Raw genomic sequence first — 24,486 nt, forward strand, 5'->3', positions numbered from 1 at the left:
TAGCGGGAGGCCTTGGTGGGAATCGATTATTGTGACATCACACGTCTGGACCAGAGTGCATTCTCGCCCATCGTGACTGCAGACGATCGCGAAAAAAATCGATCAACCGAACACATTAAGAAGTAAGTACAATTGTTCTACATTTCGACAGCCTGCTTTACTGATATTGGGGTCCGGAAGGTCGGGGCATTTTTTCATTTGTTTTTATTAAAAGCTGTGTGTATTTATCCAGGTATGCCGGGAGGTAAGAAGAACCAACGTCAGTGTGTTGCTTGCCAGCATTTAATATATGTTGCATGCAAAAAATGCCCTCACTGCAAAGCACAGCAGCCTTACAAGAAAAGACTGATTGATGCCAGAACCAAGTTTGCAGCTCAGAAGTCTGAATATGTCAAAAACATAAAGAAGAACTGTAACCAAACCCATGTGCTAGAGTCAAGCTTCAAAGTGGTAAGTGGTGCATACTAATAAGAATGCAATTTACTGTAAAGTTTGACTTTTTGAATTAAGATTATTCTGAACATTTTTAATCTGCATGGTATGTAAGTATACTTACACTGAAAAAAAAGGAAAGCTGGGTTGTGAGATTGACATAAAAATATTATGTTTGATTTACATAACTATATTGTGTTAAACACCAAAATACAATAACTGTTAAACACAATATAGTTATGTTAATCAAACATAATATTTTTATGTTAATCTGCAACCGCAACTGTCCATTTTTTCAGTGTACCCACATTTATTTTACTTGGGTAAAGTTGGTTTTATATTCGCACATTCAGACTTCTGATAAATTCAGACTTTCCAATAAATGTGCAATAAATTAATGTTTGCGAATTTTAATCAGCGACATGATATTGACAACCAACGATTGTCAACTTACAACATTTTTCACAGTCGATCAGAATAGGCAAGTATTGTTTTAATGCCATATTTACTTGTGAATGTCCACTGAATGTCCAATGTAGTGTGATTAACAAGGCTATTGAATACGGATGTCCGAATGTGCGAATATAAAACCAACTTTACCGAAGTATTTATTTTTTACCCAAATACTCTTAGTTGGTGAACTCACATGTTGTGAAATATCAGTATTACTGTAATTTTTTTTTAAACATTTAGCTACTCTAAACATGTGATATGTATATTTAATTCACTGTACTCGACTTTATTAGGTGCATTCATTTTCAACTAAATAATGAACTCTTGGGGTTTACATTGTATAGCCTAGCTGTATCATAGCCTGATCTCACCCCAAGGTGTACATCTAACATAATGTTGTGTTTATTTTTCTATAGAGACACCAAATTAAAATTAAGTGTGCCAAGGTGGCGTGTAATAGGTACGCCTAACTTTTTTGTGTTTGATATAAACTAAAATCATAACTTTTTATTTATTTATTTTTGTATAGAATTTCCTCTCTTCTCAATTCCATGTTGCAAATCCTGCCTTGTCTGCCACTTCGCTGCTACTTGTATAGGTCTGTGGGATGACAAGGGGCACGCACATGGTTCATCCAACCATATGTCGCTTGAACCAACAACTTTTTCTCACTGTTCACCTTTATTCGGATCATGCACAGAATGTTTACGTCAGAGATCTCAAACTGGTTCCACGGAGGGCCTAGTGTATGCTGGTTTTTAGTCTTTATCTTCAAGTAGTGACCAATTAAGACCTAGACTGCCAGATGATGGGAGATCCTAACCAATTACTGACCTACTCAATCAGTTTTGTACAAGGTAAAAGAGTAAAACCAGCATACACTAGTCCCTCCGTGGAACTGGTTTGAGACCTATGGGTAACATTAACCGAATATACTTTAATAAAGGAGTCGCTGGAGAGTGACATGACAGGATAGAGAATCTGATTTAAGTAAACAAAACCCTGGGCAGCGCAATGCCAATTCTGCACTGGTTCGTGCAGGTGGCCCAAGGAAAGTCAGACAGTACATGTTAGACTCGAACTTACGACCATCGTGACGCAGACTGTCCGGCAATGCAGCGACTTAGCCAACTATGCCACGCAGACCCCTGTACTTACAGTACACTATTATATATTATGTAATCTTTTACCTAATCTTAACCCTAACCTCTGTAAGTTCTTGCCTAACCTTAACCGTTCACAATATAAAACTATGTCATTTCTATAGCACACAAAAATGTAATTTGTTGTATGAATAACACATAAATGTACAGTGTAATCCCGTGTTAGCAAGGGGTGAAATCGGGTTGCAGAGCCATATGTCCATTATGGAGATCATATTGCAGCTTTTCATATTCAACGAAGAAATAAGTAATACAATTACTAGTTTGTTACTAGTTTACTAGTGTACTTGCAATGTAATTTACACATATCTTGGTGTGATCACATTTTAGCTGGATCGCCTTGAAGCTGTTGGATACTACCCCATATTACTTTTGGGGAGTAAAAAAAAATCAACATTTACTGCAGATGTCATCAGCAGCATTGGGCTGAATCTTCACGAGGAGCTTGTGGGAAAGCTGAAGGAGGTATTTGGGTCAATCCTGAAGTGTGAGTGAATGTTCAAAATCGAAACATGTATTTGGTGGTAATTACTGTACATTTATGGTTAATAATTTAATTTAGAATTATTTCATATTTGTGATTTCTAAATGTTCATAATTATTGTCTGAAGTGTTTTTAAAATTGTTTCTGTTTCTTAAGTACACTCCCGGAATCTGGAGAAGGAGAAGGTAGCTGAAGTTGAAGACAGTATCCCTGCTAGGGAGTCAGCTGGTCAGGAAGAGGATATGATGCAGCAAGGTACAGACTGTTTTCCAGTCAACGCCACACTGACGTAGAAAGGGATCTGTGTGTATCTTATAGGTGCAAAAGAATGTACAATGGGCTTGCAAATTTGGAAAAAATGAATAGTTGTCCAAATTCTGTATTTCATATTAATATTATCTCACATTGTAACCATGTAAAACCAATTATTCTATTATTATTTTCAATTTGAAAAAGAATTGCTGCTACCCAGCCACACATCTTTAGAATCAGCTGTAGCATAGCTAAAATATAGACATTGATGGGTACCATAACAGTAATTTTAGTTGTAATGCAGTGGATTTTTCATAAAAAGGTCTCGTTCAAAAATGCAGGCCACGGTGAAAAAGTATTTGTCTCATCTCAACACAGGACAATCACAGCTGGTCAGGAACAGTCAGGTACAAATTCAAAATATTCCTGAAGATTCCCACGTCAGGACTTCTCGGGGCCTCTGGCCCAGGAACTGCTCTTTACTTTGACTTCTCTCAGTTTTTATCTATTTGGAACTGAACATCTTAGCCGATCCCAGGTCTAACAGAAGACTGTTACCTCATCTTGATGACCATTGCTTTTCAACAGATTCAAGATGATCTGTAGTAACCTTATCTTGGTCACATTTGTGTCTCCTGTCATGTTGGTAACCCATCCTGTTAGTATAAAAGAGATAGTCATAGAATATAATAGAGTTGTAAGCTATAAGTTTGTCTATCTGCGCCTCATTCTGATTTTAAGAATAAGTTTAGCCATTGATGGACTCTCTGTGCCCTTTCTGTAAATCCTGCACACTGCACAGTCATCCTCTTAGTCATCGAGTGGCCTTGAATTGAGAAGAGAAGATCCCTCCTCTTTACAATAACAAGATCAACAGGCTTGTGTGTGTGATGTCCACACTTGACACTACCCTATGACCTAGTTTATAAGCTACAGGCCTCAGGGCCAGATGTACTAACGCTTTTGCACCCACTTTAAGGTGTATTTGTTTCGCAAACTGCGCATGAAAGCATGGCGAGGTATGCAAAACAGGCTGCATCGAGGTGGAAACGCAAACTGCCTGGCGCTGAAACTGAAAATGGCTAACAGCGCCTTCCGTGTAATGCATATGCATTTATGGGAGGATCACATAAAGATTAGCATGTTAGACATTTTAATTGGAAAATACAAAACCATGTGTGGACGAGTATAAATGAACATTTTAAGTGTTGCAATAATCCCGGTCACTTTTTTTAATATCAGCAATGGCCGGGTGGGTGAATATTAATTGTACAGTAGGATATAGACATCATTATAAAAAAATATGAATAGGCCTAAACGGGACCTATACAAAGTCCATTTACAATCACGACTAATTATCTTATTCAGACTTACTTTCATTTTCTAATGTGATCTAAGCAGCTATCGATTCATTCCATGCATTCCACAGCAACCAGCGTTAATGCACAACCTCTTAAATTGTGGTACATTGAATTTGTGTACTGCGGGACCTGCATCGTCTGTTAAAGCCAACTTTTTCTTCATAAAGTTTAAGGTCCTGCCATCTTTTTTCACCTTTTCCACCTATTTGGGGGTCGAGGATATTACAACATTGTTTGTAATTTCGGTCCAGATGGCATTCATTTGTGTCGGTGTGGAATTCCGGCCATGTATAATATTTAAATTCGATGCCTACTCATAAACAAGCAGATCATATCGCTAAATCTTTTTTTCACCCTTTTGACCTGACCGATAGAGAGAGAAAGAGGCCCATTCAATTGTTTAAAGGGCGCAATGTACGATGTAGTGGGCGGAGACAGGCGCAGACTACACAAACACCTGCAACCTACGTAAATATGAAGCAAGGTGCGGTCTCAATAAAAGTGCTTTCTGCGTCTTCTTCAAGGCGCAAATAGCGTTGCGCTCACAAATGTACGTACATCTGGCCCTCAGTGTCTTAAATGACCCTGCAGAAAATCAAATAGGCCTCAAGATCCTAAATGCATAACACTCTCATCTAGTATACCATTCTAAACTGTTTGAACATTTGAACTGAATTCCATTTCTCAACAAGCATCACAGTAGTTCTTGAGATTTACAAAACAAACATTAAAAGTGAAATAAAATAATATAATACTGGTAAATTGAAACTGGCCATTTACATTATCCTAAATCTTGAAGTTGAATTGGAAGAGCACACATGTACAGTAACAGCCTTAGACAGAAACAATGACTGACAAAGAATCAAAGAACAGGGGCAGACTAAATATAAATACCGATAACGTAAACCAGGTGTGAGTAATGGAACTGAACTGAAGAAGCATAGGAAGTCCATAAATGCTGTGATAATCATGTCCAGGAAAAACTAAAAACCAGAAATGCAATATACTAAACTAGACACAGAGACAAAGGAAAAACCATAACCGGATTACACTAGACACAAGACAGGGAAACACTAGGAAAACCATTAATGGAATTCCATAGAAACAAGATACAGACATGCAGGGGAAACCATTACATGAACACTGCAACATCATCAGTATCCCTGGTTTTATTATTGATAGGTATGAGTTTGGTTGAAATTAACAATTTTGGTTTTATTCCATAAACTATTGACAACATTTATCTAAAATTATAAATATATATTTATATTGTCATTCAAATCACGTATTTGCAGAAAATATCATCTGGTCAAAATAACAAAAACATGAAGTGTTTGTCAGACCTCAAACTATGCAAAGAAAATTAGTTAATATTTGTTATTAAACCACACAATTCTAATATGTTAACTTAGGAAGAGTTCAGAAATCAATATTTGGTGCAATAATCATAATTGTATAATAATAATTGTCTCAAAATAATTGGCTATCATGCATCTTGGCATGCTCTCCACCAGTGTTTGACATTGATATTGGGTGATTTTATGCCATTCCTGGTGCAAATATTCAACCAGCTCAGCATTGTTTGATGGCTTGTGACCATCCATTTACTCTTGAAAGAAAATACAGGTCTCAATATTTTCCTGAGCTCTAGGGTAATTATTCTGAGAGTTAATGTGGAGATCCATTTTCTGCAACTATGCTCTTATGAAACATGATCACATTGCCTGTATCTGTGAACTCTCTTTGTAATGTCCACCTATGAAAAATGTTGTTGTTATGTAATGGGTAGAACATTATATGACACTCTTCTTTTGTTATAAGGTCCTTTAGAATCTGACACTGTGGTGCTCACCCTTACCCCATGTGCGGAGGAAAATGAATCTGACACTGTGGTGCTCACCCTTAACCCATGTGTGGAGGAAAATGAAACTGTGTGTGAGGATTCTGCTGGACCAGATGCTGCAGTGACAAAATCCACAATGGATGTTGCTGAGTGTGAAGACATGGCACAAACAACATTCAGTGGTGATTTGGTTCAGCCTGCAGAGCACGGTAGGCATTCATTCACATTGGGTTTAGGCCCACTTTAGAACCATGAAAAATAAATGTAGAAAATAACCTATAAATACTGTTGTCCATCATAACTTGTTGCAGTCAAGGACACCAAAAACACAGAAGTTGTCCCAAAAAAGAAAGGGAGAAAAAGTTGTCAAAAGACACGTAAGTATTTGGAACGTCTTGGCCCTTTACTGTGCTTGTCTTGCCAAAAAGCGAGACAGAGATCAGAGCTCAAGGTATTCCTAGTGTTTTAATTGCCTGTACATGTAAAAGTGAGGTATCTGTATAATATCTTGTTTCCTTTTCCTTATCATCTTATTGATATACTGCATTCTGAAGTGATCCAATAATGTTGATTACAAAACATCAATGCTTCCGTAATGCTTATGTCAGTTGTGATCATATAGGTCTGCCATGCGAGGAATGTGCAGAGCGGACATCGTCCGGAAACTTTCTTTATTCAAAGATCCTAAAAACAAGAGGGGATCTGGTAAGTTATTGATTCTTCTATTTCATAAAGATTTTTTTTTGTAGGGGGCGGTATTTTTTTATGACAGTATGTTCTTTTTTAAATAAAATCCCCAAATCTTGAAGCCCAATCTGCTTTTGGTTCATAAAATATACATTTTGCATAATAAATGTCAGTAAGACATTTAAAGTGATGGTTCGGAGTTAGTTAACCCTAGGGTTTTTTGCAACTTGACATCGTTCCAAACAACCCCTCATCAGCTTATATCCTTTGTTAAAACATTGGTCGAGAAAGCTGATGAACTAAATGCATGCACTAATGGATCCAAACATGCTTCGTACATTACCCCACTAATAATGCCCAGAATCGTACCAAACTTCGACAGTAGTACAAATAGTTTTTGTACTTATAAAATGAGGCATAGCAAAGTTGGTACTGTCTTGTCTTATTTTGGGGTGTTTTTTGGAGATATCTTCATATACACGTCTAAATTGTAAGTAGACAAGCATAAGTTTATAACCATGCCTTTGTTTACCAGAAATGTGTTCATTAAATGGGCCTTGAAATATAAATGCGACTTATAAACCAAAGCAAGTTATACAGTATATGTTTTTTCCTTGCAACAATGTGTTTTTTTGCTGAGTGCAACTTAAACTTTTGTGCGACATATAGTCCGGAAAATATGGTAGTCTCTATGTTCAGCTCTAGAGATTGGTATCAGCAACTTTGGGAGTGTGGTCTGTTTCTACACTGTAAAGATAAAGCCTGCTGAGTTTCTGTTCTATGTCTTTAATTGCACTCACCTGGTGAGCCAGGTCTAAATATGTACCAGACCAGACAGTAGCAATGAAATATTGTGGAACTGGTTTTGTGGTCCAGAATTGGTGATGAGGGTCATTTTGATGATGTTGGTAAATGGTAGGCAGGAGGGAGATGCATTAATCCATAAAAATGCATTGTAATGTTGATTAAATGTAATACACAGGCACAAAATAGAACATATTTTGGGCGAGACCAACAACCTGACACTGGAATGTTAACAAAGGCTTAAACTGAAGACTTAACTTTATACTGAATCCACTAGCAGCAGCAAAGAAGGCATGTAACATGACACATGATGTCACAATGACAGGAAACAATGATGGACAAGTGAATTATTAAACAGGGGGTACTACTAATAGGGGAATAGAAACCTGGTGTGGAGGAGACAAACAAGACAATCCATTGCACAGTTGATTTAATGCAACAAGTATAATGTAAATGTTGAATGATTAAAAAAACATATGCATCTTTTTCAGGTATTTATTCGATGGCGTCCGTGTGCGACCTGGTATGTATGAATTTTAGGCTACATTACTACACACTCTATGTCCTGGTACAGTGATTTTCAAAACTCTCCAAGGGAACCCCTGATCACCACACAGTTTTGTTCTAGCCCTGAACAAGCTCTCCAAGTAGATTCAGGTTTGCTACTGTAGCTCTGGAATACATCTAATTAAAGGGTTGGGGCAACCTGTTCCATGGAGGGCCTTAGTGTATGCTGGTTTTTGGTCTTTCCCTTCAATTAGAGCATAATTAGGACCTAGACTGCCAGGTGAGGGGAGATCCTAACCAATTAGTGAGCTTCTCCATCAGTCTGGTACAAGGGAAAAGAGAAAACCTGCATACACTTGGCCTTCCTAGGACCGGTTTGACACCCCTGGTCTAATATATTGCATGGCTGGGGGTTTCTTCGAGAGGTTTTGAGAACCATTGGTTTTGATGTTTTCAAGACCAGTTTTTGGTTGCTCTGTATAGTTTTAACCCAAGGCTACAGTAAAGTGTACAAATTCACTTATTAGTGAATGAAATCAGTAGAGAATGAGTAGGTAGAAATTGTAGTTTTTAGTTTAGTGTCTTGTCTTGCCATAATATTGGCACACATTTAAACATGTATGATCAGTACTGTGGATCACCCGCATGTGGTGCAGCACTTTAAGTCGCTGCCTGGCAGCACAACCTCATCAATATGGCCAGTGTTTTTGAATCCTGGTCAGCTCATTACAATTACGCCAGGTGGGTCTGCTTGGGGTGGCATTAATTGGTACAACACTGCCCAGGCTAGACAAGACAGACACAATCAGGCTGTCAGTCTTGTGGGATTTCTTATGTGCAAGTCTGCCACCTGTAAATTCCATAATGGTTGTATACTGTTGAATATGTAGAACCTCGGATAACCCCTAGATTTTAAAGCAGAACTTGGTAACAATTTTAAGTTAATAAATTTGTCTAGAAATCATTTGGATAGTTCAACAACCTGTTCTGGGCTGGGTTTCCCGAAACCTTCTTAACGCTACGTCGTTCTTAAGTTACACCTTAAGCTGTACCTTATCGTTAATACGTGTTTCCCGAAACGTTCTTAGTTAAGTATACCTTCTGTAAGTCATACGTTCGGAAGGTTGGTCTGGACCACTCTTAGCTTTACCTTATCACTGTTGCAGGTCTATATGAATATAATTCTGAAGTTTTAATACACCCAGACAGTGTTCAATTAGGCTAATTCAAGTGTTTTCATGCAAAGAATAAAATTGTCATTACACTGATTGTTGTTAGAATTTTAATTATATTATTATATATATTATATTATTAATTTAATAAAAGAGCGCTTTTAAAGGCCAGTGAAAGCATAGGCTACTGTCAGTTAAGTCCTATTCGGACGCTAATATTGTTTCTCATGGTCATTTTAGTGCCGTCCGAATCCATAATATCAGTGTTTTTTCTCACCCAACCCGCGTAAAAATCCCTGGCCAAATTAGTACCTACTGTTTTTTGACAAACAGGTCGTGTGGTAATTTAATTGCCGTCTGAATCCACATCTCTGAGTTTACAAGAAGAGATTCAAAATTCACTGTTTAAATCCTTTTTGATCACTGCCGAGCACCGTACGTAAGATGTACACTTTTATTACTGAAATGCTGGAAAGTATTTACAAGAACAATATTTCATCGCAGCTCCACCTCAGCGAACAAAAATGGGAAAGAGAAGAAAGCACGTAAAAATTTGAAATGGTTATTATGGCAGCAATATATGATACAATTTTAAAATATGTAGGCTAGGCTATTATAGGCTATTATAGTTTGGATTATTTTTTATAATATCCCATGAGTCCTAATAAATGCATTTATTATAATTTTCAACTATTTATGAAGTGCTTTTTTATAAAGAACACCGCTTTCTCACATAAACAGCCCCTGCACAAGAGAATAATTGATTCTCGAGCCATCGATATCAACCAATTCAGCACCATCGCCACGGACAGCACCGGGTAACGTCGCACGTAAGAAGGTATATCTTAAGCAGCTTCCTAAGGTATAGTTCGGGGAACACGCCTAGAAATGGTATACCTTCAGTTAAGTTATACCTTAAGAGTCTTCGTAGCGCGCTAAGAGACAACGTTATCGGGAAACTCAGCCCAGATCTACCGCTTCTGCTTTAAAACTTTGGAATCACCAGGAAATGTGTGTGTTTCTTTGACAAAATTATACCTTCATTCACCAAGGTGACATTAAATTAATAAAAATATTTATTGTTTACCAGTGCCTATGTTGCAAATGTCTATCACTGTTGGAAATGACAGATTTATAATTAATTATTTAAATACAACAAAAAAGACACTTGTGTCCTAATAAGTGTTTTAGCTCATCCGTAAATAATTAGGTTTTAACTAACATTTCTGATCAATTTAACAACCCCTTGGTGAAGGAAGGAATAGATTTTTATCAAAACACTTGAACATTCCTGGGTCATTACACATTTCTGAATGGTGGTGTAGAGACATCTGGGTTGAACAAGCATTGTGAATCAGAGGAAGCGATTCGACCATCTTGCACCCAAGTGAGGTTCCTGATGAGACAAAGCTTAGAGAGGAATTGTACATGAGAATTGTGTGGGAATACAAACAGAGGGAACAATGATCATTATTAAAGACAAAACTATGCAACGATATGAATCTAACCATATCTTTTATAGGTGAAACATTATACCTGTTAACTTGGACAGCTATTAGAACAAGACTTACATTACATAATATACATTTTCTTATTATTGCAGTCCTATCTATAGTAAAAAAAATGTCTATGTCAATTATATTACTGAAATATGGACACTCAGTCATGTGTATATAAAGCTGTGCATGCTGAATGGTAGTGCAGTATTTTCTCTTTCGTTACATAAACAGTAGCCCCTACTGTACTTAGGTTAAATAGGATAGTGAATAAGACAGATTAAAACAGTTGCTGCATTTTCTCATATGATTTCTTACTCTCTTTTGAAACAGTGGGACCAAATGGAAGAACAGTTGGGAGCCTTTGTCCTGCCTTTGAGATGTTGGAGTTAGCACCAGAGAAGCAGGGCTATCCAAAGAAGCAGGGTCATACAGTGTACTGTACAGTCAGTTGAGTTATTATGGCTTGTGGGTTTCTTAGCCTACTGGTGTGTTCGTTGATGCTCAGGTACTATTTTAAAGAATAGTTTTTTTGTTTTCGGATGTTCTATTTTTTAAATGTATATTTATTTTGCTTAAGGAACCCATTTTAAATAAAGTGCATTTTTGTATCACCCTGTCTAAGGTAAAACTATAGGTAGAACCAACTGTAATCAATTTGTCATTGTAATTTTAATCAGTGCAAATAAAAAAGAATATCATTCATTTGTTCATTTTCCATTTTTTAATGAGCGTAATATGGTTCATTTTACTGGACATTTACTCTGTATAGACATTAATAAATATATCTTTGTGCATAAGTGTTGAGGTCATAATATAAGTATCAAAAGAACAAAGGCCTGTATACTGTATTATGCTCTATTGGACAATGTTTGACTTAAGTCAAATCTAAATGTCTAACAAAAGGTCAGATTTGGAAGCATTATTATGTGTACTTTTTAATTTATTTGTAGAATCAAATCACCTGGGTTTTTCAATGATGTAATTGGTCAAACACATTACATAATGTTTCTCTACTTCTTTAAATTGCAGTCTAGATTTTGAGTAATATAATACAGTTTTTAAATGGGTTTACTTTAGTCATGTATTTATTTCGGACAATCTGTATCTGCACAACATTCTAGTAGTGACAAAAGTGCGCAGTGGTTGCAGACACAGCACGGGGCGCTGTTTGTCGGAGGGCTGTCTGGACTATTGTAATCAACAAACGAAGAAGAGTAAGTGCGCACACAATAATAACTCATTGACACACACGTTAGTTGGATCCAATGACAGTAAAGGTTGGATCAGGGATGCATGTGTGCTCCGCAAATTCACGTCCTAAATACTGTATTTTAGCTGATCAAAAATGTATGAAAAATGTCATAAATTGTATCATTAAATATACAGGTTTGACTGTAGTCATGTCGTCCCATGATGAATAATAGGCCTAATCATATTTTTAGGCTAAACCAATACATTATATATTTGGATGCACGTATATACTAAAGTTGCAGAACGTAATGAAACGTTGCATATAGGTCCCATTAATAGATCTAAAAGAATAGCCTATTCAAAATCTCACATCTAACATGAAATGAAACATATTCTTTATTATCACTTTACAAACAGGGAATTAACAGTTTTTCTCCATATTGTCTAATACAGTTTTGGGTTTACATCCAAGCTGTTGAATGAAAATGCAAGTAGGTAGCCTAAAATTCAATGCTATTTGCTACACCTACGTCAAGGGGGAAATGCACGTGTTTCCACAACTGCATTACTACGCGTTGCCATGACATCAATTCTTGTCGGAGTTTTGAAAATATTTTAAAGAGAGAGACTGACTGATGAGTACAGAGTAACAAGATGGGCGTGGCTTTTAAAAGTGCCTTTGTGTGTGTCTGTGGTGCTTTAAAGCTGCCAAATTTGAGGGACCTAAAGAAGAAAAGAGGAAAAAAACAGAATTGAACATTTCACATCAGTATTCTCTTAATCTGTGTTGCCAGAATGGGCTAGATTGAATGTGATATTCGTTTTATACAGTGAAAAAACAAGTTAATATTGTTAACTACAATTTCTAACAAAATTTGACAAACAGTTAATAAATGCAAGTATAGGGAATTTATATATATATATGTATATGTATATGTGTATATATGTATGTATATATATATATATATATATATATATATATATATATATATATATATATATATATATGTATGTATATATATATATGTATGTATATATATATATGTATATGTATATATATATATATGTATATATATATATGTATATATATATATATGTATATATATATATATATGTATATATATATATATATATTTATATATATATATATATTTATATATATATATATATATTTATATATATATATACATATTTATATATATATACATACATATATACATATATATATACATATAACAGTTAATAAATGCAAGTATAGGGAATTTATTTATATATAAATAATATATATATATATATATATATATATATATATATATATATATATATATATATATATATATAAATTCCCCATTTATTTTAATATAAAAAAATTCCCAAACAAAGCCACAGCAGAACTTTAAATAAATAAATAAATAAATAAATAAATTTATAATGTTGGATAATAGTTGTGAGCTAATGTAACGTTAGCCTAATAGGCTACTTAAACTTGAATTCAATAACGTAAGCTGCACATTTGGTGCAGAAAGCTATATTTTTATAATTACTTCTAACATTTATCGTCATAAGAAATGGCCACCTTACAAATCTAAAGTTTCTAAACACAACTTATTGTCCTGACTCAACAGTTTTTAATCAAACCTCCGATACGTTATCCTATGACAAGAAAACGCTAAAACTGCTTACTTGCAAGCGTCTAAGAGCATGTTAAACTCACCTTTTAATGTCGTTTTGCCTGCAGTTGAGGGTTGCTTTGGTCAAACTCACCTCTGAATGCCGTTTTACCTGCAGTTGAGTGTTGCTAAACTAACCGCTGAATGATCACGTGCGTTGTTAAACTCACCGCTGAAAACGCTAAACCTTTGCGGGGACTTTGATATCAGATTGCGAGCGGTTTTAAACATCAAAAACCAGTTGGAGGGCCAGATAAAAATTATCTGGGTGCCGCCATTTGACTCCCCCTGGCATAAATAATATTTTGTAGCCCGATCAGAAAAAAGGGAGTAAATAATTAAAACAAAATGAACAGCATTAGCTGCTACGTGTGAAAAGAAACCTGCTTTGGATGTATTATGTTCAGGACAAACGTAATAGCACTGCAATAAATTGGCTTTATTAGGTTAAGGACCAACGTAATAGCACTGCTTATATTAGGTTAAGGACCAACGTAATAGCACTGCTTATATGTTGGCATGTAACGTAATTGCGATTTGCAAAATAGTTTCCTCAGAACGTATTTCATGTGATACAGGGTTGATTTTTATATACGCTCACACATAAATATGCCATAATTTAAAGCTCAATAACATTTGAAGGGAATAATTTACAGTCATAAACCCAACTGTAAAGTGTTCATCTACATGTCAGCTATGATGCACACCTTTTATATTTTTCATATTTATTAAAATAAACTGTCAAATCATGTGTAAAAATGGCTATTTTTATATACGCTCACACATAAATATGCCATAATTTAAAGCTCAATAACATTTGAAGGGAATAATTTACAGTCATAAAACCAACTGTAAAGTGTTCATCTACATGTCAGCTATGATGCACGCCTTTTATATGTTTCATATTTATTAAAATAAACTGTCAAATCATGTGTAAAAATGGCTATTTTTCACTACTGTAAATACGCTCATACATAAATATGCCATAATTTAAAGCTCAATAACATTTGAAGGGAATAATTTACAGTCATAAACCCAACTGTAAAGTGTTCATCTACATGTCAGCTATGATGCACACCTTTTATATTTTTCATATTTATTAAAATTAATTGTCAAATCATGTGTAAAAATGGCTATTTTTATATACGCTCATACATTAATACTGTAATTTAAAGCTCAATAACATTTGAAGGGAATAATTTACAGTCATAAAACCAACTGTAAAGTGTTCATCTACATGTCAGCTATGATGCACATCTTTTATATTTTTCATATTTATTAAAATAAACTGTCAAATCATGTGTAAATTGGCTATTTTTCACTACTGTAAATACGCTCATACATAAATATGCCATAATTTAAAGCTCAATAACATTTGAAGGGAATAATTTACAGTCATAAAACCAACTGTAAAGTGTTCATCTACATATCAGCTATGATGCACACCTTTTATATGTTTCATATTTATTAAAATAAACTGTCAAATCATGTGTAAAAGAAACATTTAAAGAAACTTTTTTTTCTGCACAAAATCACTTGGGTAAAGTTGGTTTTATATTCGCACATTCGGACATCCGTATTCAATAGCCTTGTCAGTCACACTACATTGGACATTCAGTGGACATTCACAAGTAAATATGCCATTAAAACAATACTTAAAACTAAAGCCTATTTTGATCGATTGTGAAAAATGTTGTAAGTTGACAATCGTTGGTTGTCAATATCATGTCGCTGCAAATTCGCAAACATTAATTTATTGCACATTTATTGGAAAGTCTGAATTTATCAGAAGTCCGAATGTGCAAATATAAAACCAACTTTACTTAAGTGCTACCTACGACCTCATTGTGTTCCTACCCGAATAAACTCAAGTTTCACATTAAATGTGAGTACTACTTTTAATATAATATCTAGTTTAAAAATTTAAAGAAATGTATGTTTGTGCAATTTAAAAAAAAAAAAAAAAAATACAAGCAGTAAGAAAAATAATATATTACCTCATCGTCATCTTCTGCTGTGGGCAAATCAGTCTTAAAAGAGGAGCACATAAGACATTGCTTAATGTCTAATACAAGAAATCACTTTCTAACAGTTTCTTAATTGTTAATATGTAAATATTTAAATAAATTAATTAAAAATAAATCGAACTATTTAGACAAATCTTACTGCATTTTTACATTTTCAAAAACCTCATTCTGTATGATTTATAAGCTTGTTACCTCATAGGGACCTCAATTTAGGTCCCCACGGTGACAGGAGTCCCCATGAGTCAGTGTGCATTCAGGTTGAAAGACTAAAAATGTACAAACACTATTTAAGTTATTATTCATATGCACGTAATATACATACTGCATGCAGATAATTACCCTGAGGGTTTTTGGTCCTCCGCGTTTATGCGGGGCATGCTTCAGAAACTCTGCCACCTCTCCCTCTATCTCTGGCATCTTGGCTGAGTTAAATGTTTGAAGGCATGCTCCTGAAAATAACATGGACGAATATATGCATGAAAAGAATTTAAACTAGGAAATATAGTAAAATGGTTATCCGTATAGGCCTACTTTTCAAAATCAAAAATAGTTTCTGTACTGTATGTAAAATCTGTCAGGGCAGGCAAGACAAATACTTTATTATTTGCATTATACATTAATGCAGAAGATCTGCATGTGTGCATGTTTTGTTATTTTTGTTGTCATATTAAATAAATGCATTGTGTGAATGTTTGTTTATATGTCTCCTTTATCTTAGCACACCTTATTCAGGTTATCAGCTCAAAAGTAAAGACCCCAAGACCTGATTTGTGTCAGACAAAGGAGACATATAAGCTGTGTGGGGCAATTTCTCCTGTAGATGGCGCTTGGCATTGGCGATATGAAGTGTGCAGACTTGAGAGTTCAAAAGAAGAAGAGCAATGCCAAAGGGTGCCTGGATCATTTTGCATGTGAGCACATTGTCAAAAAATGTCCACAATTTCAGTTATGTTTGCATGGAAACATAGTCGCTGTCTGCTGGAATTTGCTCTAAAACAGTGTAATTTATTTGATACTACAAGCGTACATTTTCGTTTGTTTTGAAACGTAAAAAAAGTGAGAAACATGATTTATTGCTGGTTGCAAAATCGCAGGCTTTAAGCATCACGTGTGTTGACAGCAACCTTGTTATTTAGTGTAGCGGCGAGTGCAAATTGGAAGAGTTACAGAAGAAAGGAAGATTGGATTAAATCTAGGGATGTTATTTTTGGTGTGACCCATTAAAAATATTTTTTTTCCAAGTCTGTTTTTCATGTGCAGATAGCAGGATAAACAACAAAACAGGAGGATTGACACTTCATCACATCACACACCTGCAGCGCTTGAATAAAGAAAATTAGAATAAAACCACATGAATATAAAAGGAATAAATAAGTATACGCAAGTCATCTAATTAGCAAATTAACAAATTTACATATATAATTAACAGATTAACAAATTGAAACAAAAATATGGGACTTTTTGTGACGTGATTATTTCACAGAAAGTCAACCATCATCACAAGTTTCGTTCTTACCAATAGAATTCAACAGAACTTGTGACCATAGTTGGCTAACAATGCTTTTGAATCGATGTTCGAGAATCGATTCACTATATGCAGGGTCTGCTTCACTATGTTTTGCGATGATTTTAAGTTGAAACCCCTAGTTCATGTTAGAGATCTTTGTCCTGTTTCTGACACTTGAAGACACATCTGAGCAGCAACTAATAATTGCTGCTCGTAGCTGTAATTTTTATGTGTGGTTGAGCAGCCTTTAAGGACACTACATAAAGTTATTATTATAATGAAGAAAAACAAAAATATATAATGGAAAAAAAACATATTGCATTTCAGTCTCATTACTACCTCTGGTATGCATTATTTTTTAATAATTTAGTGGCCTGTTGTGAGTTATTTCCTTACTTGTGATCAGTCGCATCTTGGAAAGGTCCTGAAACACATTTTTCCCCTTTCTTCCTTTCAGGCTGTATTTGGACCATAACATAGTTGTCCCGATTGCCCGCATTATTCTCCTAACTGACTGGCAAACTGTGCCAGAACACAGTCTCACACTGAATGCCATCTATACACATGAAAACATTTTTACAAAATATTTGCTGAAGGTAAGTATAATTTTATGGATACATTGTTATATATTTATATTTAGATTCTTAAATAGAAGGACAATCACCATGGATTTCTTAAATTGACTTTCTTGAGTCAGTTTTACACAGAATGCAGACAGCTGCTCTTCTGTCTGCATCTGTTCAATGTTGGCCTGTTCTTCAAATCCTTGCTGCTGTTGCATTATAATTTCTCGTAACTGATGCAGCTCTCTTAAGACTTCATCAAGTTTTCTGTTTAGTTTGAGGTAGTCTGAAAAAAATAGTAATGTTTGCTCTGCCAGGTACGATATAACAGGTAAACAAAACAGCTCAATAACATAAAAGTAATACTTTGCTCTTTATCATCAGTCCCTTGACATCCATTTTTACAGGACAACGCTGATGCTGTAAGTGAAAAAAATACATTTCAGAAATGAAAGTTGAACTTTATTGTATCATAACTATTACCACAAAAGTAAAATTTACATGTAAAATGTTAATGACATGAAATGAGCCATTGGATATTATCTTACTTTGCAGACTAAGCTATTAAAGGTACAATATGTAAAATTTTTGCAGTAAAATATCAAAAAACCACTAGGCTAGTGTTATATATTTTGTCCAGCTGATTGCAAACAGTATCTCTAATGTTTTCAACTACGTATATCATGAGAAAATTCCAAGCGGCAACCTCCCCCTTTCTCTCGTGAAGCCAATACGGAAGTAACTTAAACTGCGATTCATCGACTGGCCGCTAGGGACAGGCTCCAAAAGAGAGCAGAATCTCATAGAGTCCCATGTTAAATTGGCCAAGTTTATAGCAGAAAAAAACATGTTTACAAGTTGGTTCAAATTGTGGTTTTGGTCTATACTGCTATTTTTGCCCTTCATGACAACTCTGAGGGGGGTGAATTTTTTTATAACTTATCCGTTTAAATTATATTAAGCCTTAAAGTTCTGCATAATTAAGGGCGTGGCCACTTGAGTGACAGGTAGATTGCGCTGCTGTCTGAGAGCCGTCATGTTACATCAGCTGCCGCTGAATTTGGCATCTCAGCCGTTTTTGTGCTTTTTTTCCTCGATTATTTTATACAATTATAAAATATGGCTTGCTGCATAATATTCGAGATGTGTGTCGTAGATGTGCATGCATGGGGGAGAGACACAGAACACACGTTGTTGGATCGTGGCATTGGCTGAAAGTTTTGATTGCGAGATTTAAGTTACTACAATGACAATACCAGGATGATTTACAACTCTGACAGCACTGCTTGGATATTATAACTAAAACTGCTGCACTATTTTGAAAAAAGTATACTTTGGACACAGGCTCATTTGTTTGTTAGATACGATCGCTGCTCAGATTGCATCCTTTCTTGAAGAGCGATGACAGAGAGCAGATCATTCAGAAGAAATGTGAAATGTTTTTTTTTTTTTTTTTTTTTTGCAATGGACATTTATATTTTACCCAAGTGCCACAGATTGGATTCATCTCGCGATCTCTATTATAAAGGTATGAAGTCCCATTTGATGTTCCATGTTGTTATTTGCACACCCAACACAAATTACTGGTGTTGGGTGGTCATCAAACTACGGCTTTGTTTTGAATAGGCTTCTAGCGACCTCTAGCGGAAAAAAAAATATCACAAATTGTACCTTTAAGTCATTTTTATGCTAGAGCATGGTACTTCATTTCTGTTCTTTTGAAATGACACTTGTTTTGATTACAGAGCAAGGTGCATAGCCTATATTCATTGCCATTTTTCATTAGTAGGGACCAAACACTGAAGGTCCAATTAGAGCTTAACTTATGTTGAACCCAAAATCATTTGTTTAAAAGTTTGTTTATATATACAGGTGCATCTCAATAAATTGGAATGTCATGGAAAAGTTCATTTATTTCAGTAATTCAACTCAAATTGTGGAATTTGTGTATTAAATTCAATGCACACAGACTGAAGTACAGACTGTGGTTCTTTTAACTGTGATGAACTTTTCCACAACATTCTAATTTATTGACATGTGTATATATATATAATAGTTTGCAAACTATTACCACTTACTTGATGGGCAAGGTGTTGCAGCATTTCTGCCTGGTAATAAATAGCAATAAACATTTTGTATTGGTTGCTTTTTATTTTTATTGGTTAGTATGATGTAAAAAGCTTCAAAAAAATTGTTCTTGCAGGTTACTTACTGTCTTGTGGCTTGTACTGCTGCCTATTCTCCTCGAAGACTGGAGCTTGTGGTCTGTTAACATTGGAAACGAGGACGCAGTGTGACCAATTCTGTGAGTGAAGACCAAATATATAGATAAGGTTATATAATGTCAGTGTCGAAATCTTGATTCTGAGTAGTTGACAGACATTTTCTGTAACTGAATGAGGTAGTTCCATGTTTATTCAGTTTGCTGTGTTTATTCAAAATTGTTTAAAGAGTCACTGCAAGGTCTATTTCACATTTTAGAAACTATTTTTATAATTATTATAATAGTATTCCTTATATTTAATATATTAAAGGGATAGTTCACCTGAAAAAGAAAAAAAATTATCCCATGATTTACTTACCCTCCAGCCATCCTAGGTTTATATGTAAATCTTTTTTCAGACAAACACAATCATAAATATATTTAAAAATATCCTTAGTCCTCCAAGGTTTATAATGGTTGTGAATGGTAACACACATTCTGAAGACAGAAAAAATGCATCCATCCATAAAAAAAATTTATCCATACGGCTCCAGGGGGTTAATAATTAAATTGTAGCTGATCACATGCCTGATTTATTATGTATGTATATATGTATGTGTGTGTTTCCATTCCATTTTGGGTGAACTATCCCTTTAACAATAACAATGTATTAACATTTACCATCATCAGTGTCGCTTTCAAAACGACTTGGTCGCTTGTGCGCTCTTTTTTTTATCATTTGGGTGTCCCCAGCTGTTTCAACATTTGAAAGCTCCTCGGCACGTTTCAGGTACTTCAAGGCTTTTTGGTAATTTGCTAAAAAAAAAATAAATAAATAAAGAAGTTATGATTAAATGACCAAGTACATGGAAGCTAGTACTGTTGGTGGACTATTAATTTGCAGAGAGAGTAAATGTAAAGTAAGTAAATAAGTGTGCTGTATAGGAATAGATGTAAAAGAACAGATAAATAATAGGCTAGAAATGTGCGCATTATGCATGACCTGTTGAAATACATAAGTGAAATATTAAATATAGTTTCAGGCATGTTATTTTTAAATAATCTGGTCACAATACTGACATAGTAAATAAATCCATGTGTAAGTAAATTAGTCTATAAAACTCATAATGTTACCATTCAGAGAAATCTCTAAACCCTCATAGCTTGCATGTTCATGCAATGTTAATGTTAGTTAATTTACAATCAGGAAGGCACAATCTGATTTAAAAATTAATGGATTAATGGGTACAATTATGTTTTTTTTTCCCTTTTAGGTAAAACTGGTTCACTTTCATGAAAAGCAAATAGGATACTCGTCAGCTTGGTCCATGGAAGAAAAAATAATCATATTAAGAAACATGAAAGCCCTTGGATTTTAACACAAATATCTTCATTTGTGTTACGAAGATGAATGGGTGTGGAATGATAGAAGTTTTTGGGTGAATTAACCCTTTAAAGGGTTAGTTCACCTAAAAATTAAAATTCTGTCATTTATTACTTACCCTCATGCCGTTCCACACCCATAAGACTTTCGTTAATCTTCGGAACACAAATTAAGATATTTTAGTTGAAATCCGATGGCTCCGTGAGGCCTGCATAGGGAGCAATGACATTTCCTCTATCAAGATCCATAAAGGTACTAAAAACATATTTGAATCAGTTCATGTGAGTACAGTGGTTCAATATTAATATTATAAAGCGACGAGAATATTTTTGTTGTGGCAAAAAAAAAACAAAATAACAACTTATAAAGTGATGACCGGTTTTAAAACACTGCTTCAGGAAGCATTGGAGCACAATGAATCTGTGTATCGAATCTGGTGTTCGGAGCGCCAAAGTCAGGTGATTTCAGCCGTTGGCAGTTTGACACGCGATCTGAATCATTATTCGATACACTGATTCATTTATGCTCCGAAGCTTCCTGAAGCAGTGTTTTGAAATTGGCCATCACTAAATAATTGATTTTTTTTTTTTTTTTTTTTTTTTTTTTTGGCACACCATAAATATTCTCGTCGCTTTATAATATTGATATTGAACCACTGTACTCACATGAACTGATTTAAATATGTTTTTAGTACCTTTATGGATCTTGAGAAGGGAAATGTCATTGCTCCCTATGTAGGCCTCACGGAGTCATTGGATTTCAACTAAAATATCTTTGTGTTCCGAAGATTAACGAAGGTCTTACGGGTGTGGAACGGCATGAGAGTAAGTAATAAATGACAGAATTTTCATTTTTGGGTGAACTAACCCTTTAAAGCATTTTAAAATCTATCTAATTATTTGACCCCAAGTGTACTGTCAGAATTTAAAATCAGAAGTAAGGTTTTAACAGAATAAGAATTTAACAGGTGTTCATTTTAATTTCAATTTTGCAGTTTACTCTTACATGTAAACGATTTCTAAAATTCTTATCTTGAAAAGTTTCCAAGTCTTGGCATTTGGCAGTTCTCCATTCTTTGCCTTCTTGGATGGCTCAGATGGAGGCCAATAGCAGCTCAATCCCTGTTTGTACATTTAGACAAATACCCAATTACAAACCAGTCAAAAAGTGAAAAAGCTTTCACAGTGTTATACACAGTCCGTATAGCCTTATTGCTTTATCACAAAACCTAAGCAGTAGCGATACTTACATTTCCATCTGCCACGATCCATGTTCGGCAAACAATTGCCACTGTCTTCTCTTTTTCAAACTCAACCACAACGTATGTAATCATCTAAAAAAATGTAATTTGGTTATTAAAAGAGTGATTCTGTAGCAAAAGTCACAGGTATATATATATATATATATATATATATATATATATATATATATATATATATATATATATATATATATATATATATATTTTTTTTGTTTTTTTTTAATTGTACACTTACAGATATTTTACAAAGTTGATTTCTGGAATCCTGATAATTTTTATTTTTGGCTGATATTAGGTGTAGGATTAGTGTCACAGGTATGTTTTTGAATAAGTATGTTTTCTGAAATGTTAAAAAAAACTAAATTAATTGTGCATTTAAATATTGTGAGCATTTCTACAGAATGGTGATTATCATCTATAGACAACTGACTCTGGACTTTAGTGTGATTTCTAAATGCAAATGTACTTACTATTTACAAAAAGTGAAGAACAAATGTAAATCATGAATAGGCTCGTTCAATAGTGCATGAGAAGGGAGTGTATTGTCATGATTTTGGTGTGGTATTTACTTACAATTTACAAAAAGTGAACAAATGTAGCTGAACGACTTGAACTGAAGTGGTCCAAGCCACAGAGCTGAAAATGAAACAAATTGTAGTCTAAGTATGATAAAAAGAACATATTTGCATGTTAGAATGTAAATCATGAATAGGCTCATTCAATAGTGCATGAGAAGGGAGTGTATTGTCATGATTTTGGTGTGGTATTTACTTAATATTTACAAAAAGTGAACAAATGTAGCTGAATGGCTTGAACTGAAGTGGTCCAAGCCACAGAGCTGAAAATGAAACAAATTGTAGTCTGAGTATAATAAAAAAATAACATATTTGCATGTTAGAATGTAAATCATTAATAGGCTCGTTCAATAGTGCATGAGAAGGGAGTGTATTGTCATGATTTTGGTGTGGTATTTACTTACAATTTACAAATAGTGAACAAATGTAGCTGAACGACTTGAACTGAAGTGCTCCAAGCCACAAAACTGAAAATGAAGAAAATTGTAGTCTGAGTATAATAAAAAGAACATATTTGCATGTTAGAATGTAAATCATGAATATGCTCATTCAATAGTGCATAAGAAGGGAGTGGATTGTCATGATTTTGGTGTGGTATTTACTTACAATTTACAAAAAGTGAACAAATGTAGCTGAACGACTTGAACTGAAGTGGTCCAAGCCACAGAGCTGAAAATGAAACAAATTGTAGTCTGAGTATAATAAAAAGAACATATTTGCATGTTAGAATGTAAATCATGAATATGCTCATTCAATAGTGCATGAGAAGGGAGTGTATTGTCATGATTTTGGTGTGGTATTTACTTAATATTTACAAAAAGTGAAGAAAAAAATGTAGCTGAATGACTGGAACTGAAGTAGTCCAAGCCACAGAGCTGAAAATTAAGAAAAATGTAGTCTGAGTATAATAATAAAAAAGCAATTCTCATAAAAACAAATACAATGAGTAAACATTTTAGTGAGATCATTCTTTTAAAAATATGTATTAAAATGTATGCAAGTGACCTGTATATACTGTAAATACATTCAGTTCCCCAGTTACTGAGAACAGACATAATTATTTTTATGGGTTTACATTTGAATATATACATTTAGAGACTATCAAAGACTTGTTTGAGCCAAAGCTACATTTGTGAAGTGTCAGTTTTTTGCAATATACAGTATTACTTGTGGGAGCATGATAAAAAAAAAATGCTGTAAATTTGACATAAAATAAGATGTGCATATGACAGTAAGATATAGTTTTTTGTTTAGATAAATTACTTTTATTGTATATTGTTGTTAATTGAAAAAAATGTTGGCTTCACTCGGTTCCAGAACAGAAGGTGGCGGTAATGCACCATTAAGCTGGATGCCAACCGCCGTTAAAGAAGTCTTTTTTTATTAATAACAAATGAATGTACATACAGAATAGGTATTAAACGAACAATGTTAATAATTGACAATTC

The sequence above is a fragment of the Chanodichthys erythropterus genome, chromosome 20 (assembly GCF_024489055.1).
Source record: "Chanodichthys erythropterus isolate Z2021 chromosome 20, ASM2448905v1, whole genome shotgun sequence".
Classification (NCBI taxonomy): domain Eukaryota; kingdom Metazoa; phylum Chordata; class Actinopteri; order Cypriniformes; family Xenocyprididae; genus Chanodichthys; species Chanodichthys erythropterus.